General features: G+C 46.3%; 1 pseudogene; it reads left to right on the top strand.

Annotated features, from left to right (window-relative positions):
• The window catches only part of LOC139419201 (biotin--protein ligase-like), a 38,365-nt pseudogene extending 12,843 nt beyond the window's left edge, over positions 1 to 25,522 (top strand).
• The last annotated feature ends 614 nt before the right edge of the window (positions 25,523 to 26,136 follow it).

The following is a 26,136-nucleotide window of genomic DNA, read 5'->3' as shown; positions in this document are numbered from 1 at the left end:
CCCCAAAACGCAGCTTTAATTATAGATTAATCAGTTCTTCAACTCAATGGTTGAGATTTTATTTTATTGGGGGGATAAATAGTGGGCCATTGAGGAGGAGATTAATAAAAGGGGAATTTGTGGGGCGGGAGGGGGGGGGGGGGGGGGGGGAGTATAGTGCCTGGATCATTGGCTGAGGGAGCTGATGAAGATAGGGGGTTGGTATAGGGTGGTTGGGGGGGGCCTATATTGACAGGCAGGCAGGCAGGGTGTGAGCTCAGGGAGGAGGCGGTATGTTTGTCCAGAGTATTAGTGCTTTGTATGGCCAGGAGCAGCTAATAATAGGCTGAACCGAAGACAGAGGATAGTGTTCTCACAAGGTCAGAACCAAGCTGAAAGCCAGTGGGCAGGTTACACACCTACTAACCCCACCGCTACACACTCACTAACCCCATCGCTACACACTCACTAACCCAACCGCTACACACTCACTAACCCCACCTCTACAAACTCACTAACCCCACCTCTACACACTCACTAACCCCACTGCTACACACTCACTAACCCAACCGCTACACACTCACTAACCCCATCGCTACACACTCACTAACCCCATCGCTACACACTCACTAACCCCACTGCTACACACTCACTAACCCCTCCACTACACACTCACTAACCCCATCGCTACACACTCACTAACCCAACTGCTACAAACTCACTAACCCCTCCACTAAACACTCACTAACCCCTCCACTACACACTCACTAACCCCACCACAACACACTCACTAACCCTACCACAACACACTCACAAACCCCTCCACTATACACTCACTAACCCCTCCACTATACACTCACTAACCCCTCACCTACACACTCACTAACCCCACCACGATACACTCACTAACCACACCACTACACACTCACTAACCCCTCCACCTCACACTCACTAACCCCACCACTACACACTCACTAACCCCACCACTACACACTCACTAACCCCACCACTAAACACTCATTAACCCCTCCACTACACACTCACTAACCCCACCGCTACACACTCGCTAACCCCTCCAAATCACATTCGCTAACCCCTCCACTGTACACTCACTAACTCCACCGCTACACACCCACTAACCCCACCTCTACACACTCACAAACCCCTCCACCTCACACTCACTAACCCCTCCTCTACACACTCACTAACCCCACCGCTATACACTCACTAACCCCTCCAAAACACACTCACTAACCCCACCGCCACACACTCGCTAACCCCTCCACAATACACTCACTAACCCCTCCATTATACACTCACTAACCCCTCCACTATACACTCACTAACCCCTCCACTACACACTCACTAACCCCACCGCCACACACTCACTAACCCCACCGCTATACACTCACTAACCCCTCCACTACACACTCACTAATCCCACCGCTACCCACCATCTAACCCCTCCGTTATACACTCACTAACCCCACCACTGCACACTCACTAACCCCATCGCTACACACTCACTAACCCCATCGCTACACACTCACTAACCCCACTGCTACACACTCACTAACCCCTCCACTACACACTCACTAACCCCATCGCTACACACTCACTAACCCAACTGCTACAAACTCACTAACCCCTCCACTAAACACTCACTAACCCCTCCACTACACACTCACTAACCCCACCACAACACACTCACTAACCCTACCACAACACACTCACAAACCCCTCCACTATACACTCACTAACCCCTCCACTATACACTCACTAACCCCTCACCTACACACTCACTAACCCCACCACGATACACTCACTAACCACACCACTACACACTCACTAACCCCTCCACCTCACACTCACTAACCCCACCACTACACACTCACTAACCCCACCACTACACACTCACTAACCCCACCACTAAACACTCATTAACCCCTCCACTACACACTCACTAACCCCACCGCTACACACTCGCTAACCCCTCCAAATCACATTCGCTAACCCCTCCACTGTACACTCACTAACTCCACCGCTACACACTCACTAACCCCACCTCTACACACTCACAAACCCCTCCACCTCACACTCACTAACCCCTCCTCTACACACTCACTAACCCCACCGCTATACACTCACTAACCCCTCCACTACACACTCACTAACCCCACCGCCACACACTCGCTAACCCCTCCACAATACACTCACTAACCCCTCCATTATACACTCACTAACCCCTCCACTATACACTCACTAACCCCTCCACTACACACTCACTAACCCCACCGCCACACACTCACTAACCCCACCGCTATACAATCACTAACCCCTCCACTACACACTCACTAACCCCACCACTACACACTCACTAACCCCACCACTACACACTCACTAACCCCACCACTAAACACTCATTAACCCCTCCACTACACACTCACTAACCCCACCGCTACCCACCATCTAACCCCTCCGTTATACACTCACTAACCCCACCACTGCACACTCACTAACCCCACCACTACACACTCACTAACCCCACCACTACACACTCACTAACCCCACCACTACACACTCACTAACCCCTCCACTACACACTCACTAACCCCACCGCTACACACTCGCTAACCCCTCCACTACACACTCACTAACCCCTCCACTACATACTCACTAACCCCACCGCTACACACTCACTAACCCCTCCACAATACATTCGCTAACCCCTCCACTACACACCCACTAACCCCTCCACCTCACACTCACTAACCCCTCTGCTACACATTAACTAACCCCACCACTACACACTCACAAACCCCTCCACTACACACTCACAAACCCCTCAACTAGACACTCACTAACCCCTCCACTACACACTCACTAACCCCACCACTACACACTCACTAACCCCACCACTACACACTCACTAACCCCACCGCTACACACTCACTAACCACACCACTACACACTCACTAACCCCACCACTACACACTCACTAACCCCTCCACCTCACACTCACAAACCCCACAACTACACACTCACTAACCACACCACTACACACTCACTAACCCCACCACTACACACTCACTAACCCCTCCACCTCACACTCACTAACCCCACCACTACACACTCACTAACCCCACCACTACACACTCACTAACCCCACCACTACACACTCACTAACCCCTCCACTACACACTCACAAACCCCACCGCTACAAACTCGCTAACCCCTCCAAATCACATTCGCTAACCCCTCCACTATACACTCACTAACTGCACCGCTACACACCATCGTACCCCTCCGTTACACACTCACTAACCCCACCTCTACATACTCACAAACCCCTCCACTACAAACTCACTAACCCCACCGCTATACACTCAATAACCCCTCCACTACACACTCACTAACCCAACTGCTACAAACTCACTAACCCCTCCACTAAACACTCACTAACCCCTCCACTACACACTCACTAACCCCACCACAACACACTCACTAACCCCACCACTACACACCCACTAACCCCTCCACTACACACTCACAAACCCCTCCACCTCACACTCACTAACCCCTCTGCTACACACTAACTAACCCCACCACTACACACTCACAAAACCCTCCACTACACACTCACAAACCCCTCAACTAGACACTTACTAACCCCTCCACTACACACTCACTAACCCCACCACTACACACTCACTAACCCCACCACTACACACTCACTAACCCTACCGCTACACACTCGCTAACCCCTCCACTACACACTCACTAACCCCTCCACTACATACTCACTAACCCCACCGCTACACACTCACTAACCCCTCCACAATACACTCGCTAACCCCTCCACTACACACCCACTAACCCCTCCACTATTCACTCACTAACCCCTCCGCTACACTCTCGCTAATCTCACATTTACACACTCGCTAACCCCTCCACTATACACTCACTAACCCCACCTCTACACACTCACTAACCCCTCCACTATACACTCACTAACCCCTCCGCTACACTCTCGCTAATATCACCTTTACACACTCGCTAACCCCTCCGCTACACACCATCTAACCCCACCGCTACACACCATCTAACCTCTCCGTTACACACTCACTAACCCCTCCACCTCACACTCACGAACCCCTCCACTACACACTCACTAACCCCTCCGCTACACTCTCGCTAACCTCACCTTTACACACTCGCTAACCCCTCCGCTACACACCATCGAACCCCACCGCGACACACCATCTAACCTCTCCGTTACACACTCACTAACCCCTCCACCTCACACTCACTAACCCCACCACTACACACTCACTAACCCCACCACTACACATTCACAAACCCCTCCACTATACACTCACTAACCCCTCCACTATGCACTCGCTAACCCCTCCCCTACACACTCACTAACTCCACCACTACACACTCACTAACCCCACCTCTACACACTCACTAGCCCCACCAATACACACTCACTAACCCCTCCACTACACACTCACTAACCCCTCCACTACACACTCACTAACCCCACCACTACACACTCACAAACCCCTCCACTACACACTCACCAATCCCTCCACTACACACTCACTAACCCCACCACTACACACTCACTAACCCCACCACTACACACTCACAAACCCCTCCACTACACACCATCGAACCCCACCGCTACACACCATCTAACCTCTCCGTTACACACTCACTAACCCTTCCACCTCACACTCACTAACCCCTCCACTATAAACTCACTAACCGCTCCACTATATACTCGCTAACCCCTCCACTACACACTCACTAACCCCACCACTACACACTCACAAACCCCTCCACTATACACTCACTAACCCCTCCACTATACACTCACTAACCCCTCCCCTACACACTCACTAACCCCACCGCGATACACTCACTAACCATACAACTACACACTCACTAACCCCTCCACCTCACACTCACTAACCCCACCACTACACACTCACTAACTCCACCACTACACACTCACTAACCCCACCACTACACACTCACTAACCCCTCCACTACACACTTACTAACCCCACCGCTACACACTCGCTAACCCCTCCAAATCACATTCGCTAACCCCTCCACTGTACACTCACTAACTCCACCGCTACACACTCACTAACCCCACCTCTACACACTCACAAACCCCTCCCCTACACACTCACTAACCCCACCGCGATACACTCACTAACCATACAACTACACACTCACAAACCCCTCCACCTCACACTCACTAACCCCTCTGATACACACTAACTAACCCCACCACTACACACTCACAAACCCCTCCACTACACACTCACAAACCCCTCAACTAGACACTCACTAACCCCTCCACTACACACTCACTAACCCCACCACTACACACTCACTAACCCCACTACTACACACTCACTAACCCCACCGCTACACACTCACTAACCATACCACTACACACTCACTAACCCCACCACTACACACTCACTAACCCCTCCACCTCACACTCACTAACCCCACCACTACACACTCACTAACCCCACCACTACACACTCACTAACCCCACCACTACACACTCACTAACCCCTCCACTACACACTCACAAACCCCACCGCTACAAACTCGCTAACCGCTCCAAATCACATTCGCTAACCCCTCCACTATACACTCACTAACTGCACCGCTACACACCATCGTACCCCTCCGTTACACACTCACTAACCCCACCTCTACATACTCACAAACCCCTCAACTAGACACTCACTAACCCCTCCACTACACACTCACTAACCCCACCACTACACACTCACTAACCCCACAACTACACACTCACTAACCCTACCGCTACACACTCGCTAACCCCTCCACTACACACTCACTAACCCCTCCACTACATACTCACTAACCCCACCGCTACACACTCACTAACCCCTCCACAATACACTCGCTAACCCCTCCACTACACACCCACTAACCCCTCCACTATTCACTCACTAACCCCTCCGCTACACTCTCGCTAATCTCACATTTACACACTCGCTAACCCCTCCACTATACACTCACTAACCCCACCTCTACACACTCACTAACCCCTCCACTATACACTCACTAACCCCTCCGCTACACTCTCGCTAATATCACCTTTACACACTCGCTAACCCCTCCGCTACACACCATCTAACCCCACCGCTACACACCATCTAACCTCTCCGTTACACACTCACTAACCCCTCCACCTCACACTCACTAACCCCTCCACTACACACTCACTAACCCCTCCGCTACACTCTCGCTAACCTCACCTTTACACACTCGCTAACCCCTCCGCTACACACCATCGAACCCCACCGCGAATCTAACCTCTCCGTTACACACTCACTAACCCCACCACTACACACTCACTAACCCCATCACTACACATTCACAAACCCCTCCACTATACACTCACTAACCCCTCCACTATGCACTCGCTAACCCCTCCCCTACACACTCACTAACTCCACCACTACACACTCACTAACCCCACCTCTACACACTCACTAGCCCCACCAATACACACTCACTAACCCCTCCACTACACACTCACGAACCCCTCCACTACACACTCACTAACCCCACCACTACACACTCACAAACCCCTCCACTACACACTCACTAACCCCACCACTACACACTCACTAACCCCACCACTACACACTCACAAACCCCTCCACTACACACCATCGAACCCCACCGCTACACACCATCTAACCTCTCCGTTACACACTCACTAACCCCTCCACCTCACACTCACTATCCCCACCACTACACACTCACTAACCCCACCACTACACATTCACAAACCCCTCCACTATACACTCACTAACCCCTCCACTATGCACTCGCTAACCCCTCCCCTACACACTCACTAACTCCACCACTACACACTCACTAACCCCACCTCTACACACTCACTAGCCCCACCAATACACACTCACTAACCCCTCCACTACACACTCACAAACCCCTCCACTACACACCATCGAACCCCACCGCTACACACCATCTAACCTCTCCGTTACACACTCACTAACCCCTCCACCTCACACTCACTAACCCCTCCACTACACACTCACTAACCCCTCCACCTCACACTCACTATCCCCACCACTACACACTCACTAACCCCTCCACCTCACACTCACTATCCCCACCAATACACACTCACTAACCCCTCCACCTCACACTCACTATCCCCACCACTACACACTCACTAACCCCACCACTACACATTCACAAACCCCACCACTACACATTCACAAACCCCTCCACTCTACACTCACTAACCCCTCCACTATGCACTCGCTAACCCCTCCACTACACACTCACTAACCCCACCACTACACACTCACTAACCCCACCACTACACACTCACTAACCCCACCACTACACACTCACTAACCCCTCCACTACCCACTCACTAACCCCACCGCTACACACTCGCTAACCCCTCCACTACACACTCGCTAACTCCTCCACTATACACTCACTAACCCCACTGCTACACACCATCTAACCCCTCCACTATACACTCACAAACCCCACCGCTACACACCATCTAACCCCTCTGTTACACACTCACTAACCCCACCTCTACACACTCACAAACCCCACCTCTACACACTCACTAGCCCCACCAATACACACTCACTAACCCCTCCACTACACACTCACTAACCCCTCCACTACACACTCACTAACCCCACCGCTATACACTCACTAACCCCTCCACTACACACTCACTAACCCCACCGCTACACACTCGCTAACCCCTCCACTATACAATCACTAACCCCTCCACGATACACTCACTAACCCCTCCACGATACACTCCCTAACCCCTCCACTATACACTTGCTAACCCCTCCACTACACACTCACTAACCCCTCCACTACACATTCACTAACCCCTCCACTACACACTCACTAACCCCACCACTACACACTCACTAACGCCTCCACCTCACACTCACTAACCCCACCACTGCACACTCACTAACCCCACCACTACACACTCACTAACCCCACCACTACACACTCACTAACCCCACCACTGCACACTCACTAACCCCTCCACTACACACTCACTAACCCCACCGCTACACACTCGCTAACTCCTCCACTATACACTCACTAACCCCACTGCTACACACCATCTAACCCCTCCACTATACACTCACAAACCCCACCGCCACACACCATCTAACCCCTCTGTTACACACTCACTAACCCCACCTCTACACACTCACAAACCCCACCTCTACACACTCACTAGCCCCACCAATACACACTCACTAACCCCTCCACTACACACTCACTAACCCCTCTACTACACACTCACTAACCCCACCGCTATACACTCACTAACCCCTCCACTACACACTCACTAACCCCACCGCTACACACTCGCTAACCCCTCCACTATACACTCACTAACCCCTCCACGATACACTCACTAACCCCTCCACGATACACTCCCTAACCCCTCCACTATACACTTGCTAACCCCTCCACTACACACTCACTAACCCCTCCACTACACATTCACTAACCCCTCCACTACACACTCACTAACCCCACCACTACACACTCACTAACGCCTCCACCTCACACTCACTAACCCCACCACTACACACTCACTAACCCCACCACTACACACTCACTAACCCCACCACTACACACTCACTAACCCCACCACTGCACACTCACTAACCCCTCCACTACACACTCACTAACCCCACCGCTACACACTCGCTAACCCCTCCACTATACACTCACTAACCCCACTGCTACACACCATCTAACCCCTCCACTATACACTCACAAACCCCACCGCTACACACCATCTAACCCCTCTGTTACACACTCACTAACCCCACCTCTACACACTCACAAACCCCACCGCTATACACTCACTAACCCCTCCACTACACACTCACTAACCCCACCGCTACACACTCACTAACCCCTCCACTATACACTTGCTAACCCCTCCACTACACACTCACTAACCCCTCCACTACACATTCACAAACCCCTCCACCTCACGCTCACTAACCCCACCCCTACACACTCACTAACCCTGCCTGCTGCCCACTCACACTTATTTTATCTCATGACTTTAGACATCAGACCAAAAGCCTTTGAAACATTTTATAAGGATGCTGATATCTTGTGATGTATAAGGATTATAAGGATGCTGACTGTGACAACTAGTTAGTATTGTTTGATAGTCAGAATAATTTCTCGATGGTGGTGTGTGGCATCAAAACAGATTGGTAGCAACCCCTCACCCAGACAGACATCTCCCTCGAGTTCACTGGGGAGGCGCATTCTGCATCCGATAGCCGTTTAAAGAGCCTGTTTTGTTAAGGCCAATTGGCTGCCAGGCTGGTTGTTAACGGCGTGGAAGTGTTTATTTGTGAACAAGGTGGGAATAAGACCCCATGGTGTTCCTGAACACTACTCCACTGGGCCCAGAGAGACATAATGATGCTTTTCCTGCTCTGGTGAACCTGATCCTAGCCCCTGGAGCGCCACACTTACTTTTGTCCGGCGGTCTCTCCTTCCATTTCTCTCTCTATCCCAGGCCAGGCAGCAGGCCCGTACAGAAAACCCAAGGGCCCACTTTTACTCTCCTCTAACTTCTTCTCCTTTTCTAACTAAACAAAGTTTGGCCCTGGTGAGAGGAACAAGTAATGGATGTAAAATACAAATGTTCTCAGTCTTCTATAATGTGGTTTATCATTTATCATACTTCTCAGTTAGTTTTGTTTGAGCGAGAAAAATGATTTTATCCTTCATTACCACCAACAGCATATGCTTGACTTTCTGAATTTGAGTTACTTTCTAAAAAGAATGACTTGAAAGATGACCACCAGCAGTGTAATTTAGCAGTGAAAACCCACCATGTATTTGGTTTGAGTTGCAGGGACATAAACAGGACCCTGTTTAGCTAATGGGAGCAAAACACCTTCCTCCTCTGGAAGTGGGAATAAGACAAACACGGCGAACAAGGGGCTCTTCTGGTTAAAGCGGCCCAGTTGTTGGGCCAAAGCCCCGGCAATCACTGTTTGTTTTGACAGGGAATCCAAAATCCAAACAGACACTGTATGGAATTAAGGTCCTGTTTCCTGTGAAAAATACAAACCTTGTGCAGCGAAAAATGAGAGAGGGAGAGCGAGAGAGAAAGAGAGAGAAAATGGACGCCCCATAACTGCAGCAGCAGGTTTGTACATAAAAATAAAATTGGTCCAATTGACCTTGCATGCTCTACCTGCAATTATCGAAAATTGTAAGCAGATGCCTAAAGTCCTCATTTCATATTCTGGTGAACATCTGGCACGGCAGGCTGGCGTTAAAGTTAAAGTCTCTAGTGAGTCGGCATTCTAAGGAGATGGAATCTGCAGGTTAGGCTGGAGGAGAGGGCATTGCAGAGCATAGGCTTCAGATAAGAGTTCAAGTGGAGAAGGAGAGAGAGAGAGACACACACACACTTGCACAAGTGGGAAAAACACCCTCTGGAACACATGAACAAGACACGGAGGAGTTAACATTATGAACATATTTTGTTGTCAGAAATGCAATAGGTATCATCATCAGGAAGCAGAAAAATATGGGCTCAACACTTTGTGATAAAGGTTCTACCTATGTCATGAAAACACAAGCTCCAAGGAAAGACCAACATCCTCTCCAAGACATACAGTGCCTTGAAAAAGTTTTCACAACGCCTTGACATGTTCCACATTTTGTTGTTACAGCCTAAATTTCAAATGGATTCCATTTTTTTTACTGGCCTACACACAATACCCCATAACATCAAAATGGAATTATGTTTTTAGAAATGTTTACAAATTAATAAAAAATGAAAAGCTAAAATGTATTGATTCAATAAGTATTCAACCTCTTTGTTATTGCAAGCATACAAGTTCAGGAGTAAAAATATGCTTAACAAGTCACATAATACGTTGCATGGACTCACTCTGTGTGCAATAATAGTGTTTAACATGTTTTTTGAATGACAACCTCATCTCTGCACCCCACACATACAATTATCTGTATGGTCCCTTAGTCAACCACAAATACCAGACCTTTTGGTAGATGGGTCAAAATAAAAAAGCAGACATTGAATATCTCTTTGAGCAAGGTGAAGTTATTAATTACACTGTGGATGGTGTACCAGTCTCTACAAAGATACAGGCGTCCTTCCTAACTCAGTTGCTGAAGAGGAAGGAAACTGCTCAGGGATGTCACTATGAGGCCAATGGTGACTTTAATGGCTTTGATAGGGATGGGTCAACAACATTGTATTCACTCCACAATACTAACCTAATTGACAGAGTGAAAAGAAGGAATATCCCCTTAACATGCATCCTGTTTGCAACAAAGCACTAAAGTAATACTGCAAAACATGTGGCAAAGCAGTTAACTTTATGTACTGAATACAAATCGTTATGTTTGGGGCAAGTCCAATATAACACATTACTGAGTGCCACTCTCCATATTTTCAAGCATAGTGGTGGCTGCATCATGTTATGGGTATGCTTGTAATCGTTAAGGACTGGGAAGTTTTTCAGGATAAAAAATAAATGTAATGGAGCTTAGTACAGGAAAAATCCTAGAGGAAAACCTGGTTCAGTCTGCTTTCCACCAGACATTGGGAGATGAATTCACCTTTCTGTAGGAAAATAACCTAAAACACAAGGCCAAATATACACTGGAGTTGCTTACAAAGAAGAAAGTCAATGTTCTTGAGTGACTGAGTTACAGTTTTAACTTAAATAATGGGCAAATGTTGCACAATCCAGGTGTGGAAAGCTCTTAGAGACTTATGCAGAAAGTCTCACAGCTGTAATCGCTGCCAAAGGTGCTTCTACAAAGTACTCAGGGGTGTGAATACGTATATAAATTAGATTTGTCCTATTTAATCTATTTTGAATTCAGACTGTAACACAACAAAATGCGGAATAAGTCAAGGGGTATGAATACTTTCTGTAGGCACAGTAGGTCCTAAAACAAAGACATCACAGAAAAGCACTAACTCTAAAGAGAGACATCAAGTTGCATCCCTCCATATGTTCTAAAGAGTGAGCTTTCTGACTGAAGCTCTATTATGGCCATTAAAGGGTCAGTCTTGCCTGGTCCAGCAAAGTCAGGGAAAAGAGGGCATCCCGCCCTCGTCTGCCCTCAGTAATGGATGACGCCTCCCATTGAACCCATCCAAGGGTGCTATTTGAAAATGATAATTTGCTCAGCTCTTTGACGAAACAGGATTAGCTCAATTAATCACATTTCCAGATTAGTTTTTCCTCTCCTATCGACCATCACTTTTTGCCGGCGGATGATCAATGCAAACTTGCTTATACTAACCATGGCAAATCCAGTTGTGGAAATGAGCATCGACAGCAGAAATAATCTCTTAATTTGAGATATTTTGATCTGGGGGATTGGATAGGGATTGGATGGGAGAGTTATTTGGGGGGGAAATGGCTTTCAGTAAAATATCCTCCAATAAACTACTTATATCACTCTGCCTGATGAGTTATATTTGAATTAAAGTTGTAATTTCGGAAAAGAAAATCCAGTCAAATCAAACCGTTTTGACATTGTCTGAAAGTTACTGTAATTATTTATGTAACATGGAGGCAGTCATCCATGTCAGTGTGGTCAAAAACAGGTTGCTCTTTATTTGCCAACACCACAACAGCCATTCCTTGTGAGTCTTCATCTGGTGTTTGAGAAGAACCAACAGAGCAAAGCTTCAACCCTAGGTCTACTGAGGGCTAAAATCCACTTTCTGTCTGCTGTGTGTGATGTGTTAAGTATAACCCCCCACCCCCCTCTGGTGTACCACACAGCCCCGCAGCTAAATGTGTAGAGTTGCAGGAAAACAGCAACATTTTCTCTCAGCCTCATGGCAAAATGTGTAGAATAGCATGAGATTAGCTATTAAACTGCAAATGTTGCTTTGCCCCATGACAAAATGTGTAGAATTGCAGGAAGTTGTTTAAAATACATTGTTTTGCTTCTCAGACCTTGCAGGGAGCCTTCGCCAAAATGGGGTACACCCCTGCCAACCCCCCCACACCGTTCTCCTCCATACTGGGCCTTTACGCTAATCCGGGACACACACATACACCCTGTCTATGTGTCAGTCTAGTGGGGTGTGAGTTACCACTCCTCCCCACTTGTCCCACAGATGACTTGGCTGGTGGCTATTTATCCTCTGACCCCTTGGCCCTGGGTAAGTGACCCCTTTGGCTCAGCCCCCCCCCCCCCCCCCCCCCCCAGCCCCAGCCACACAAAAGCCTGGCCGGACTTAAAAGTACCCTGCTCTTCTGCTGGGAGAGTTGGTCCCCTCTTTCATACCCAGACGTGCTACTTTGTAATGTCTTTGTTCTGGGCTTGTAATGTCTTTGTTCTGGCCGGGCCCGGTCAGCGGCGATGAAATGGATGCTCCTGCTGGATGTAGTTGGTGATTGACTAGTAAGGGTTACTACTGCTGCAGTGTTTGCACTCAGACTCTCTCTTTCACTCTACCTGTCTCTCGCTCTCTCTTTCTCTCTCTCACCCTCTCTCTTGCTCTTTACCCCTATTTCTCCCTCTCTCTTTATCTTAATCCCTTTTTGCCTTTCCTCTCCCTACTTGAAGACACTGCTCTTTCAGGTTTAACAGTAGTGGACCTGTAACTGTTCGCCTGAGGTCTTCAGACATCAGTTCCCTCTGGTTAAAGGTCACAGCATTGTTTTGCATCCAACAGGTTAAAGTGTATAGAGAGGGTTGGAGGGGGAGGGGGCGAGAGAGAGAGGTAGAGAGAGGGCGTGAGTGTGTGTGGGTACAAGGTGCAGGTTGAGGAGGGAGTCCCTGCACATGTGGCTACTGCTGTTCCCAATCAGGGTCATGCTGCTGATTTGAGGAGACCAACCTAGAGCAACACAGCTGTTTTGTGCTACAGGCCCAGGCTCAGGGAGAAGCTGTCCATATCGTTGGGCCACCACCAGCAACCCAGATATATTGGGGGGAAGCGTGCAAACCGTCTTGCTTAAGACATGCAATAATGTATTTAATATTATGAATACTGTTTTTTGTCCGAGTCGCATGTTTGTTGGATCACGGGGACTTTGCATTCTTATTGCAGCAGTACAAGGGCTTTGTGGTTAAAGCAGCGTTTCCCAAACCAGGGGTCGTGACTCCATGTGGGGTCACCTAATTTGAAAATGAGGAATGGGGTCGCGAGAGAAACTCCAAATATATATTTTTCTGTTGGTTCAAAGAACCGGGGTTACATCCAGTAGCTGCTACATGCGGTTGTAATAAACAGAGCGGTTTCTGTTTTCTTCCTACAAATGTGGCTTTATCTTTTAAATGGTTTAAGCTACAAGATATTATGACCCATCACTGAAAGATAAGACTTGAACATGTATGTGTCTTCTGTTACCCTTTACAATGCCAACAAGCTTCAAAAGACTCATTAGAACAGAGTGGACAAGACCAGGCATTAAATCAGACTGGGGGGAGATTACACAGAAGATTTGACAAAATTCTTGCCTGATGATCTTCTGAACTTCCCAATTCCTTTCTGATGCATTTCAGTCACTTCAAACCATTATTCATTAGGACTAAAGTACTGTCAGACTGATTTGTCAGTCAGACTGTCATAGTCCAAATTAAAAAAGTTGACATTGGCCTTTGTTTACGTAACTTTTTTTACATGTTGGGTTGTGATTTTCTTTGTATCAAAATGGAGTCACGGGCCAAAAAAGTTTGGGAACCCCTGGGTTAGAGTGTCCGCCATGTGATTGGAAGCTTCGGAATGTAATCCCCAGCCGAGTCATACCAAAGACTGTAAAAATGGGACCCGATGCTTCTCTGCTTGGCACTCAGTTTTAAGGAGATAGATTGGGGGTAAGGCCCTGTCCAGAGGGTGTACATGTACATCACGCTACAGAAACAGGAGATGGGCTCCTGCTCCTATGAGCCGCTCCGGCTCGCACAAGCCAAGGCTTGTGTAAGGCTACTTACAGTGCCTTCAGAAAGTATTCACACAAGTCACACAATAAGTTGCATAGACTCACCCTGTGTGCAATGATTGTGTTCAACATGATTTTTGAATGACTACCTCATCTCTGTACCCCACTCATACAATTATCTGTAAGGTCCCTCAGTCGAGCAGTGTATTTCAACCACAGATTCAACCACAAAGACCAGGGAGGTTTTCTAATGGCTCGCAAAGAAGGGCAACTATTGGTAGATGGGTAAAAACATAAAAGGCAGACATTGAATATCCATGTGAGCATGGAGAAGTTATAAATTACACTTTGGAAAGTGTATCAATACACCCAGTTACTACAAAGATACAGGCGTCCTTCCTAACTCAGTTACCGGCAAGGAAGGAAACCGCTCAGGGATGTCACCATGAGGCCAATGGTGACTTTAAAACAGTTACATGGCTGTGATAAGAGAAAACTGAGGATGGATCAACAGCATTGTAGTAACTCCACAGCACTAACATAATTCACAGAGTGAAAATAAGGGAGCCTGTACAGAATAAAAATATTCCAGAACATGCAATCGGTTTGCAAATCAAATCAAATCAAATTGTATTGGTCACATACACATGGTTAGCAGATGTTAATGCGAGTGTAGCGTGCTTCTAGTTCCGACCGTGCAGTAATATCTAACAAGTAATCTAACAATTTCACAACAATAAGGCATTAGAATACCACTTTTAATATTTTGAAGCATGGTGGTGGCTTCATCATGATAAAAAAAATAAAAAAATATTTTTTTTTTATTTAACCAGGTAGGCCAGTTGAGAACAAGTTTTCATTTACAACTGCAACCTGGCCAAGATAAAGCAAAGCAGTGCGACACAAACAACACAGAGTTACACATAGGATAAACAAAAGTACAGTGCGTAACACAATAGAATAATCTATGCACAGTGTGTGCAATGTGGTAAGATTAGGAGGTAAGGTAATAAATAGGCCATAGTGGCGAAATAATTAGCAATTTAGCTTTAACACTGGAGTGATAGATGTGCAGAATATGAATGTGCAAGTAGAGATACTGAGGTGCAAAGGAGCAAAATATTAAATAACAATATGGGGATGAGGTAGGTGGGTGGGCTATTTACAGATGAGCTATGTACAGGTGCAATGATCAGTAAGCTGCTCTGACAGCTGATGCTTAAAGTTAGTGAGGGAGATATAAGACTACAGCTTCAGTGATTTTTGCAATTCAGTCCAGTCATTGGCAGCAGAGAACTGGAAGGAAAGGCGGCCAAAGGAGGAGTTAGCTTTGGGGATGACCAGTGAAATATACCTGCTGGAGCGCGTGCTATGAGTGGGTGCTGCTATGGTGACCAGTGAGCTGAGATAAGGAGTGGCTTTACCTAGCATATACTTATAGATGACCTGGAGCCAGTGGGTTTGGCGACGAATACGAAGCCAGGGCCAGCCAACGAGAGCATACAGGTCGCAGTTGTCACGCCCTGATCTGTTTCACCTGTTCCTGTGATTGTCTCCACCCCCTCCAGGTGTCGCTTATTTCCCCCAGTGTATTTATCCCTGTGATTCCTGTCTCTCTGTGCCAGTTCATCTTGTATATTAGTCAAGTCAACCAGCGTGTTTTTCCCGTACTCCCTGCCTGACTCTGGACTACTTTCCCGCCTGCCTGATCATCTTGCCTGCCCTGACCTTGATTCTGCCTGCTCTTCGGTACCTTTTGGACTCTGAACTGGTTTTGACCCTTTTGCCTGTACACGACCATTCTCTTGCCTTACCTTATTGGTTTAATAAATATTGTAAGACTCCAACCATCTGCCTCCTGTGTCTGCATCTGGGTCTCGCCTTGTGTCATGATAGCAGAGGTGGGTGGTATATGGGGCTTTGGTGACAAAACAGATGGAACTGTGACAGACTACATCCAATTTGCTGAGTAGAGTGTTGGAGGCTATTCTGTAAATGACATCGCCGAAGTCAAGGATTGGTAGAATAGTCATGAGCATGGGTGAAGGATGCTTTGTTGCGAAATAGAAAGCCAATTCTAGATTTAATTTTGGATTGGGGATGATTAATGTGAGTCTGGAAGGAGAGTTTACAGTCTAACCAGACACCTAGGTATTTGTAGTTGTCCACATATTCTAAGTCAGAACCGTCCAGATTAGTGATGCTAGACGGGCGGGCGGGTGCGGGCAGTGATCAGTTGAAGAGCATGCATTTAGTTTGACTTGCATTTAAGAGCAGTTGGAGGCCACGGAAGGAGAGTTGTATGGCATTGAAGCTCGTCTGGAGGTTTGTTAATAACACAATGTCCAAAGAAGGGCCAGAAGTGTTCAGAATGGTGTCGTCTGCGTAGGGGTGGATCAGAGAATCACCAGCAGCAAGAGCTGTATACAGAGAAAAGAGTCGGCCCGAGAATTAAAACCTGTGGCACTCCCATAGAGACTGCCAGAGGTCTGGACAACAGGCCCTCTTATTTGACACACTGGTTATGCTTATGGGTATGCTTATCATCTGAGTTTTTAGGGGATAAAAAGAAACGGAATAGAGCTAAGCACAGGCAAAATCCTAGAGGAAAACCTGGTTCAGTCTGCTTTCCAACAGACACTGGGAGACAAATTCCCATTTCAGCAGGACAGTAACCTAAAACACAAGGCCAAATATACCTGGATTTGCTTACTAAGCATGTTGAATGTTCCTGAGTGGCCTAGTTACAGTTTTGACTTAAATCGTCTTGAAAATCTATGCCAACACTTGAAAATGGCTGTGTGGCAATGATCAACAACCAACTTGACAGAGCTTGAAGAATTCTTTAAGAACAATGTGCAAATATTGTACAATCTAGGTGAGGAAAGCTCTTAGAGACTTACCCAGAAAGACTCACAGCTGTAATAGCGGCCATATTGACTAACATGTATTGGGTGTGAATACTTGTGTAAATAAAAAATGTCTTAATTTCATTTTAAACATGCTTTCACATGTCATTATGGGGTATTGTGCGTAGATGGGTGAAATGTTGTTTTGGGGAATTCAGGCTGTAACACACCAAATATAGAATAAATTAAGGGGTATGATTTTTTTCTGAAGGCACTGTACTTACTTACACTGGCATGGGGAGTTTTTATATTTCTTATTGGAGCGGTACACTGGCATGGGGAGTTTTTATATTTCTTATTGGAGCAGTACACTGGCATGGGGAGTTTTTATATTTCTTATTGGAGCAGTACACTGGCATGGGGAGTTTTTATATTTCTTATTGGAGCAGTACACTGGCATGGGGAGTTTTTATATTTCTTATTGGAGCAGTACACTGGCATGAGGAGTTTTTATATTTCTTATTGGAGCAGTACACTGGCATGGGGAGTTTTTATATTTCTTATTGGAGCAGTACACTGGCATGGGGAGTTTTTATATTTCTTATTGGAGCGGTACACTGGCATGGGGAGTTTTTATATTTCTTATTGGAGCGGTACACTGGCATGGGGAGTTTTTATATTTCTTATTGGAGCGGTACACTGGCATGAGGAGTTTTTATATTTCTTATTGGAGCGGTACACTGGCATGGGGAGTTTTTATATTTCTTATTGGAGCGGTACACTGGCATGGGGAGTTTTTATATTTCTTATTGGAGCAGTACACTGGCATGGGGAGTTTTTATATTTCTTATTGGAGCAGTACACTGGCATGGGGAGTTTTTATATTTCTTATTGGAGCGGTACACTGGCATGGGGAGTTTTTATATTTCTTATTGGAGCAGTACACTGGCATGGGGAGTTTTTATATTTCTTATTGGAGCGGTACACTGGCATGAGGAGTTTTTATATTTCTTATTGGAGCGGTACAGACACCACCATCCAAATGATCTGAAGTACGTGTTGCTTCCCTTCAGTATAGACCATGAGGTTTCTCATCTAAAACAGTGTGAATTAACTCCTCATCTTTTGTCTCTCACTACATTTTCTCTCCTCTGCTCTTATTCTATTCAGGCAGAGGAGAGTTTCCTTGTCCATTTGTTTCACTTGCAGGTGAAAGCCCCGCCATTGTAGCCATCTAATTGCTAATTGTGGGCCTTTTCTCTCCCTCTTTGTGGACGTTGCTGAGAATTTTTCTAATGCGTTTGGGCTTTTCTCTGAGCCAGCGGCAACGACGCTCCGTGGATGTGCTTTCAAAATGAGATTAACTTTCTAGAGGAATGCATTAGCCCCCCAAGCTTTACAGCCCTGGACTGGCTGAGCTGGCCCTTATTAGAGATGGCTCTTCACTCAAGCACACACACACACACATACACTCACATGCACTTGCTTCCACGCACTCATATACATGTACACGCACAAACACCCATACCCCCCCCTCCTTTATTGACAACCTCCCATTGAGCATATAAGAGCATTACCATGTTTAGGAGTGAGATGTTTTGTGTGATCTGTTGCTGATCTCATATTTGCGTTGCAGAAATTAATTTGATGCTGGTTTGCAATGCTAAGCTGGCCCAGGGAGAGAAGGGGGAACTGATTTCAGAGGGGACAAAGCCCCTGAAAAAGAGACATTTGGGGGGGAGGGGTAAAATACCCTCCACCCAGAAACGGCTCATTTTGGTTCCCAGCTTTGGGACAATGCAGCTTTTCTTTCTCCACTCTCTGTGGCTGGGCTGTGGACTGACTCTATAGTGGAAACTGGACCAGTCTGGGACTCACTGCTGGGCTGGAAGAGACAGACTGGAAGTGGCTCTCCTTTTCTTTCTTTCTGTCTCTCTCTCTGGCACTCTCTCACTCCAGTTCCAAATTCTACCACTCTCCACAGTAACCTTACTACTGTTTTTAAAAAAGCTGCTTTTGAGACATTGGACTAATAAAGACGTTGGAGCAAGCAATTGACTTGCACTTATTTTACCCATTACCAAACCATATGAATCAGTGGTCCACGATTTGGGCGAATATTGCCAATTGTGAAGGTAGACTTCCATATGGATATTGCAATACACTTCAGCCAGAGTAAAACTTAGTGTACATGTTATGTCACACTTACTAACTTAAAAAGTGCATTGAGTATTCATCCCAGTGTTTTTTTCATGAGATGCTTCAAACTACACTTGGAGGCATCTTCTCACATTGCCAGTAGTACATCTCCTCTTTTTTTCACCCACTTCCCACTGCATCTCAGTCCACTGTATCTCAGTCCATTACCTTCCTCCTTGGCTGTAAACAACGAAAAATCACACACGCACACACCTCTAACACACACAAATTGAAGAGCACGTGCACACCCACATGCTGCCCACACCCCCAGCTGTATCAGACACTTATTGGTGGACAACGCTATCCTGGCAGCTTGGTAAGAAGGTCAGCGCCTGTCTTCCTAGCCTTGTTAAGGCGCTGATGTTCTTATTAAAAGCTAATTCCTGGGGCTGAAGGACTCCAAAGAGCTAGCCTGGCCCCCATTCGCCTCCCCTCACGCCTTGATTGGCGAAGGGGCGGCCGTCGTCACGGCGCGGCACGCAGGGTACTCCGGTGGTCCTGCCAAACTGCGCCAGCGCTCAATTAGGGCCCCTGCGCAGTGCTGCGAGCCTGGCCACCTCCTAACTGGCCTCAGCCACGGGGAGGTCATGCTCCTGCTAACAGGGCTCACACACGGCTCTCACACACACACAGCTCAAACTGCAGCTACACACTGTCACGGGGAGCAGCCGGCTGCCACCCCTCGCCTGGTTGGGAGGTGTGTGTGTGTCTGTGTGAGGGAAGATTTATAAAAGCAGTGTCACATTTACTATGCCAGTATACAGGATCTCATGCCTTTTTTTAACTAAACCATCCATGAAACTATTTTCTCATCACAGGTTCATGGCCAAGCATTACTCAGCATCATCATAATTGATTAGCCTAAATTACATGCTACTTTTTTTATTTGTATTCCTTCCCCATTTTATTAATCTTATTTTGTCAAATAAAGTACAGCAGAATAAAACATGTTTTCCTTTCCGTGTCTAGAGATTTCCAAGGCTTGAGTTTTTTTGACACAGCAAACGCCCAGGTTTTTTTTTTTTTGGTTTTTACTCGTAGAGCACGTGATGGCAGTTTTTTGGCCGTTGGGCCATTATACCACGTCCAATCTAATTACTATCAGTTTAAGAGGACAAATTCTCACATCTGCAAAATCAGAATCTAGTTATTTTTTGACATTTTATTTTCTCTTATTTCTCTTTTTGGCTTCCACCAGTCTCATTTACAAAGATCAAGGGATTTGCAGCTAACAATAACATTATGAAATGACTCCAAGAAATATATCTCTTGTCTGCAGCTCAGTAGCTCCCCAACCCACTCAGGCTATCATTTTTCATCTGAGAGATTGGATTTATTTGGTTTTGATTAACATTTGAGAATGTGTTTTTAAAAATGTATTGTGATAATTCTACATTGCTGTACATCCAAGCACAATGAACAAGTCCCTACAATAAAGTGAGCCCTAGTAACATCCAGCTAGACATACCATATGTTAAGTCCTAGATTGAGTCATCAGTGGTGGCAGTAGCCCCAACCATCCCTTTGATAAACACTGTCCCTAACAAGGCTCTTTAGATGAAGGCTGTTTGGCCACAGAGTTTGGGAGGATTAACACGGGACTGTTCTAATCTGATTTGCTGACACGGCCTCTTTGCATCAGAAAAGCTCACATTCCCCTTCTCTCTCATCTGCCCTGCCAGCTCCACAGTCTTTGAAAATGGGCCAGTAGATGAAGGGCTTCTTGGCTAAGACCTCTGGGTCAATTCATTTTCTCTGGAGATGACAGCTTGTTCAAATATTTCGCTTCACGGTTATTGACAGTGTGTCGCATCCAACTGTCAAACGCTGTCTATTTTGGCAGTGTGGATTTGTTTTTGGTTTTCACGGTGCACATTGGCCATGGGGTCTTGTCAGTCTTTGTGTACTTACTGTATAACAATGTTTAGCACAGAAAGACTCCAGAGTCATTCAAGCTAGGTGTGCTTACATTAATGTGCGTTTTCTACCCTCTGCACAGTGTATACACACACACCATCCTTACATGGCAAAGACATCTTGCTGACCAAATGTTTAAGATAAGATTGTGTCCAGGACCTATGTGTGTGTCTAGCATTTGTGATGTGGGTTTGGGGTGAAAGGAGAGGTGCAGAGTTAACACCTCAACTGGCTGAGTAGTTTATCTTTAACAGAGTGTGATTAATGCAGGGTGGCCATGCGGCGCGACACTAGTAGCCCAGGGCCTTCTAGAAAGGAAACATTAACTATCAGGCGCCTGCAGCCAAGCTACTTGAGAGAACGGAGGAAACATTCTAAAATGATTGATAAATAAAGTCCTCTTTTTACTCTCAATGGAAAAGTAGTTGCTTGTGTATTTGTGTTTGACTAGTAATCACATATGAAGTAGGCCTATGTTTTTGGTGAGTTGTTGAAGTAGACATATGTCACACATAGGGAAGCAGACTACTTTGACTATGTGATTAATTAGCATTAGATCCCTTGATTGACACCTCGTTATTGTGAGTGTCATGTGTGTGTATGTGTGTGTGTCACAGGGGTCAAGTGGACACTTGTTTTCTTTGGTGAGGGGGATTGTTTGACTGGAGCACCTGGTGATAGGAAGGTCAGTGGTTCAACTCCAGTCCAGAGGGGCTAAGGGCTGGGCACTGATGGGATGGGGGTGTGTACATGTACGTGTGTGTGTGAGAGAGAGAGATGGAAGGACCACTCGACTCAGCCCTTCCCCCTCAACTACCTAATACTTTGGGAAATGATTTCTCATAGCGACACCAATGAGTGAATGCAGAACTAATGTAGCTACTCAACTACCATTTCTCTTGGAGCTTTTCATTTACAGAGTGTTGCAATTGTATGAGTAATACTTGATCACTATAATCAGTTATGTGAAGGCAACACTTTCCTCTTTTGACAATTTTTCTTCCTTCCCTCCTGTCCTCCCCAGGTTGATGCTCCAGCTGCCGAAAAAGGAAAAAAAGGAAATGGGCTTAATGTCTGTAGCTGCTCGACAGACCCAGGGTAGAGGTCAGTTTCCGCCGCAGCTCTATCTCTCTCTGTCTCAATGCACCTACATTGGTTAATTGTTGTACCTCGTCACAATGAATAACCTAAATTGTTACATCATGTCTCCTCTCTCTGCCTCTTTGTGTTTTTGTTGTTGTATTTTCCGTGTGTGTCAGGCTTCGGGGGGAAAGCGGGGCTGAGTCCTCTGGGATGTGCTATGTTCAGTGTGCAGGTGTCTGTGAGCTCCAGACTGGGCCAGAGGATCCCCTTCCTGCAGCACCTGGCTGCGCTGGCAGCGGTGGAGGTTGTAGGCACCCTGCCCGGTTACCAGGTACAAACACTGCATACTGCTGCGTGGTACCACCATGCTATCTCCAAGCTATAGCCATAGACCCACCCTATCCCTATCCATGTCACTGAGCTTCAGCCTGTCATCACTAGAATACTTTACTTACTACACTAATACATTTCCATTGGGAGCACTCCTTATCCTGAATAAGGGACTCCAGGTTTCACACAGCTGTTCATAGTCAGTCAGGTGTCCCTCTTCTTATTGTTCTATTCAGCGCAATGCACTTCCCTCTCCAAATAGATGGTGTGTCCAACTCACTGATCAAAGGGTTTTGTGCTAGAACCCTCCTTTCTCCCCTTCTCATTAAACATTTATTTTACATGGTGTAAGGGCCCTATTTTGCTTCCAGGTGCTTGTGTTGTGTGTGTGAGAAAATATATGCACTGCAGTGTGGGAGTCTGATGAGAAACACTCTGGTGTCACACAGCCCAGTTGTTTATGGGCTGGCCAGTCAGCCAACATGTAGAACAGGCCAACGCATGGCACAGGATGTATTACCGGATGAAATAACAGCCAATGCTAACTTTGCCTAAATATTTATTTTAATCAAGACTAGAGGTCTTGGCTGGATATGCCATTTTTGGATGTACTATAGGCCTGTCAAAGCCATTGTAGAAATGTAGACGTGGGGCATGAGTTACGGGTAAATATAAACAGACATGGTGGCCGTTTTAGGTGATGTACTGCAGATGGGGCAGAACCTAATCTTCAAAGCCGGCCAGACTCAGAAGAGCTGCTCAGGTTGACAGATATACAGCAGGGCATTTTGAACCCATGGAGACACTTCTACAGATTGGTTTTACAGACAGGCCATGTAAAACTCTGATTTTTTTTCTATCTCTGTTTTAGCTTGTAGTATTAGATCTGCTGTTTGTATGTGTAGCATCATGTCTTACAAGTGAGTTTTGTTTTTAAGTGGATACTGTATCATAATACTTGTACTTATGTACCTGTACAGTTTAAATACTAGTAATGTATTGTACCTCTGAGTGCCACTTATTTGTCATACACGTTTGTGTATCTCATATTCAGTTTTGGTCTCTTTCTAGGACATTGATCGCAGAGTGAAGTGGCCTAATGACATTTACTACAGTAACCTGATGAAGCTTGGAAGAGTGCTGGTGACATCAACAGTCATGGGACCAACCTTCCATCTCCTCGTTGGTCAGAATCCTCTTATATTTATGTTAATGCCAGTGCAGTGTAATGGATGATCTAGTCTAGCCTTAAATCATAACGTGGATTTAAGGCTAGATTGTGTTGATGTTTATGCCAGTGCTTGGATAAAAAGTCATTTATATTACTCTTCATGAAGAGTTTGTTCTTAATGAACGTCTTTAAACAATCTCCTTCTCCAGGCTGTGGCTTCAATGGGAGCAACAGCAACCCCACCATCTGTATCAACAACCTGGTGATGCAGCACAACCGAGAGTGTGGCACCAGCATGGAGACCCTGAGCTCAGCACAGCTCATAGGGCGCACCCTCACCTCCCTGAAGCAGCTCATCTCTGCCTTCCAGGAGAGGGGTCAGAGGCCGTCCTGCCCCTCTACTACAAGAGATGGGTGCACAGGTAAACAAGCTGCAACACCCCTACTGTAATCTGTGGTACGCTCCACTCCTCCTCAGTGGGTTTGGTTTCATGAATTTTTCACATAAAGTAAACATTTTCATTGGTCCTGATATTTATTTGAGGGCATTGTTCAAACAGAGCAATTCCGCTAAAAGAGAACGAGAATGCACCGGTACTCTGCATGCTATCTGTAAAATCTGCAGCTGCTGATCATGATAGGAATTGTCATTCTAGAGGAAATTAATCCCACATCTCGCCACAGTCACAACAATAAACATCTCCTAATCTCCAGACGTAACGTAACATGTCCACATGTAAAAATAGGATTGCTTTTACACTACATTGACCTTGATGTGCCCTCTGCCCTGTCTCAGCGGGACCCAGGTGTGTCTGTGGAGCGAGAACGGCCCCCATGCCGAAGTGGTGGGCCTCGACGACAAAGGCTTCCTGTAGGTGCACTCTGAGGAGCAGGGTTTGGTCTCCTTGCAGTCTAATGGCAACTCCTTCGACATACTGAGGAACCTGGTGGTCATCAAGCAACGCTAGGACCCCGTAAGGACCCCTATGGAGTATGCCCACCTGGTTGCCTGAAGGGCATTTTAGCCAGTGGCATCACGAAAGAAGATTAGCCAGCTCCTTCGTAGCTTGAGTCGGAGTTACACTAACTGTTTGTGAGAGGATCTCACACAACTAATCTGCTAGGTAAAATTACTACTTACATTTTTTTATTGTTTTTTACTAGTTAGAATTAGTCATTTACTCTATCAATGACTTAACTGCAAGTAAAAATACAATTGTTCTCTTATTTTACTTGATAGATTGGCTGAAGCTTATTTGGAGCCTAAAGCAACTGAATCCTTTTTTTTATACCATCCCATAGTATTTAGGAAGCTTTATTTAGGGCAATCTGAAGTTGGCCTGTTTAGTATAGTGTGGTGGTAGTGGAATTACTTGAGCAGTTCATATTACACTATCAAATTATAATTGGCAGCTACAGGATTTCTAAAATACAGTCGTTTATGAAGAATACAAAATTAGTCATTCACCAAATTCACTTATATTATGCTATACAATAGCATGATTTAAGTATTATTTAACAGTTATCTTGTTCAAAGGTTGTAAAATCAAATTGTCAACACTGATTATTTCCTTTTGTAATG

This window comes from Oncorhynchus clarkii, chromosome 10 (genome assembly GCF_045791955.1).
Source record: "Oncorhynchus clarkii lewisi isolate Uvic-CL-2024 chromosome 10, UVic_Ocla_1.0, whole genome shotgun sequence".
In the NCBI taxonomy this organism is placed as follows: domain Eukaryota; kingdom Metazoa; phylum Chordata; class Actinopteri; order Salmoniformes; family Salmonidae; genus Oncorhynchus; species Oncorhynchus clarkii.
Note: the sequence above shows the minus strand (reverse complement) of the source record. Positions and strands in the feature narration are given on the sequence as shown.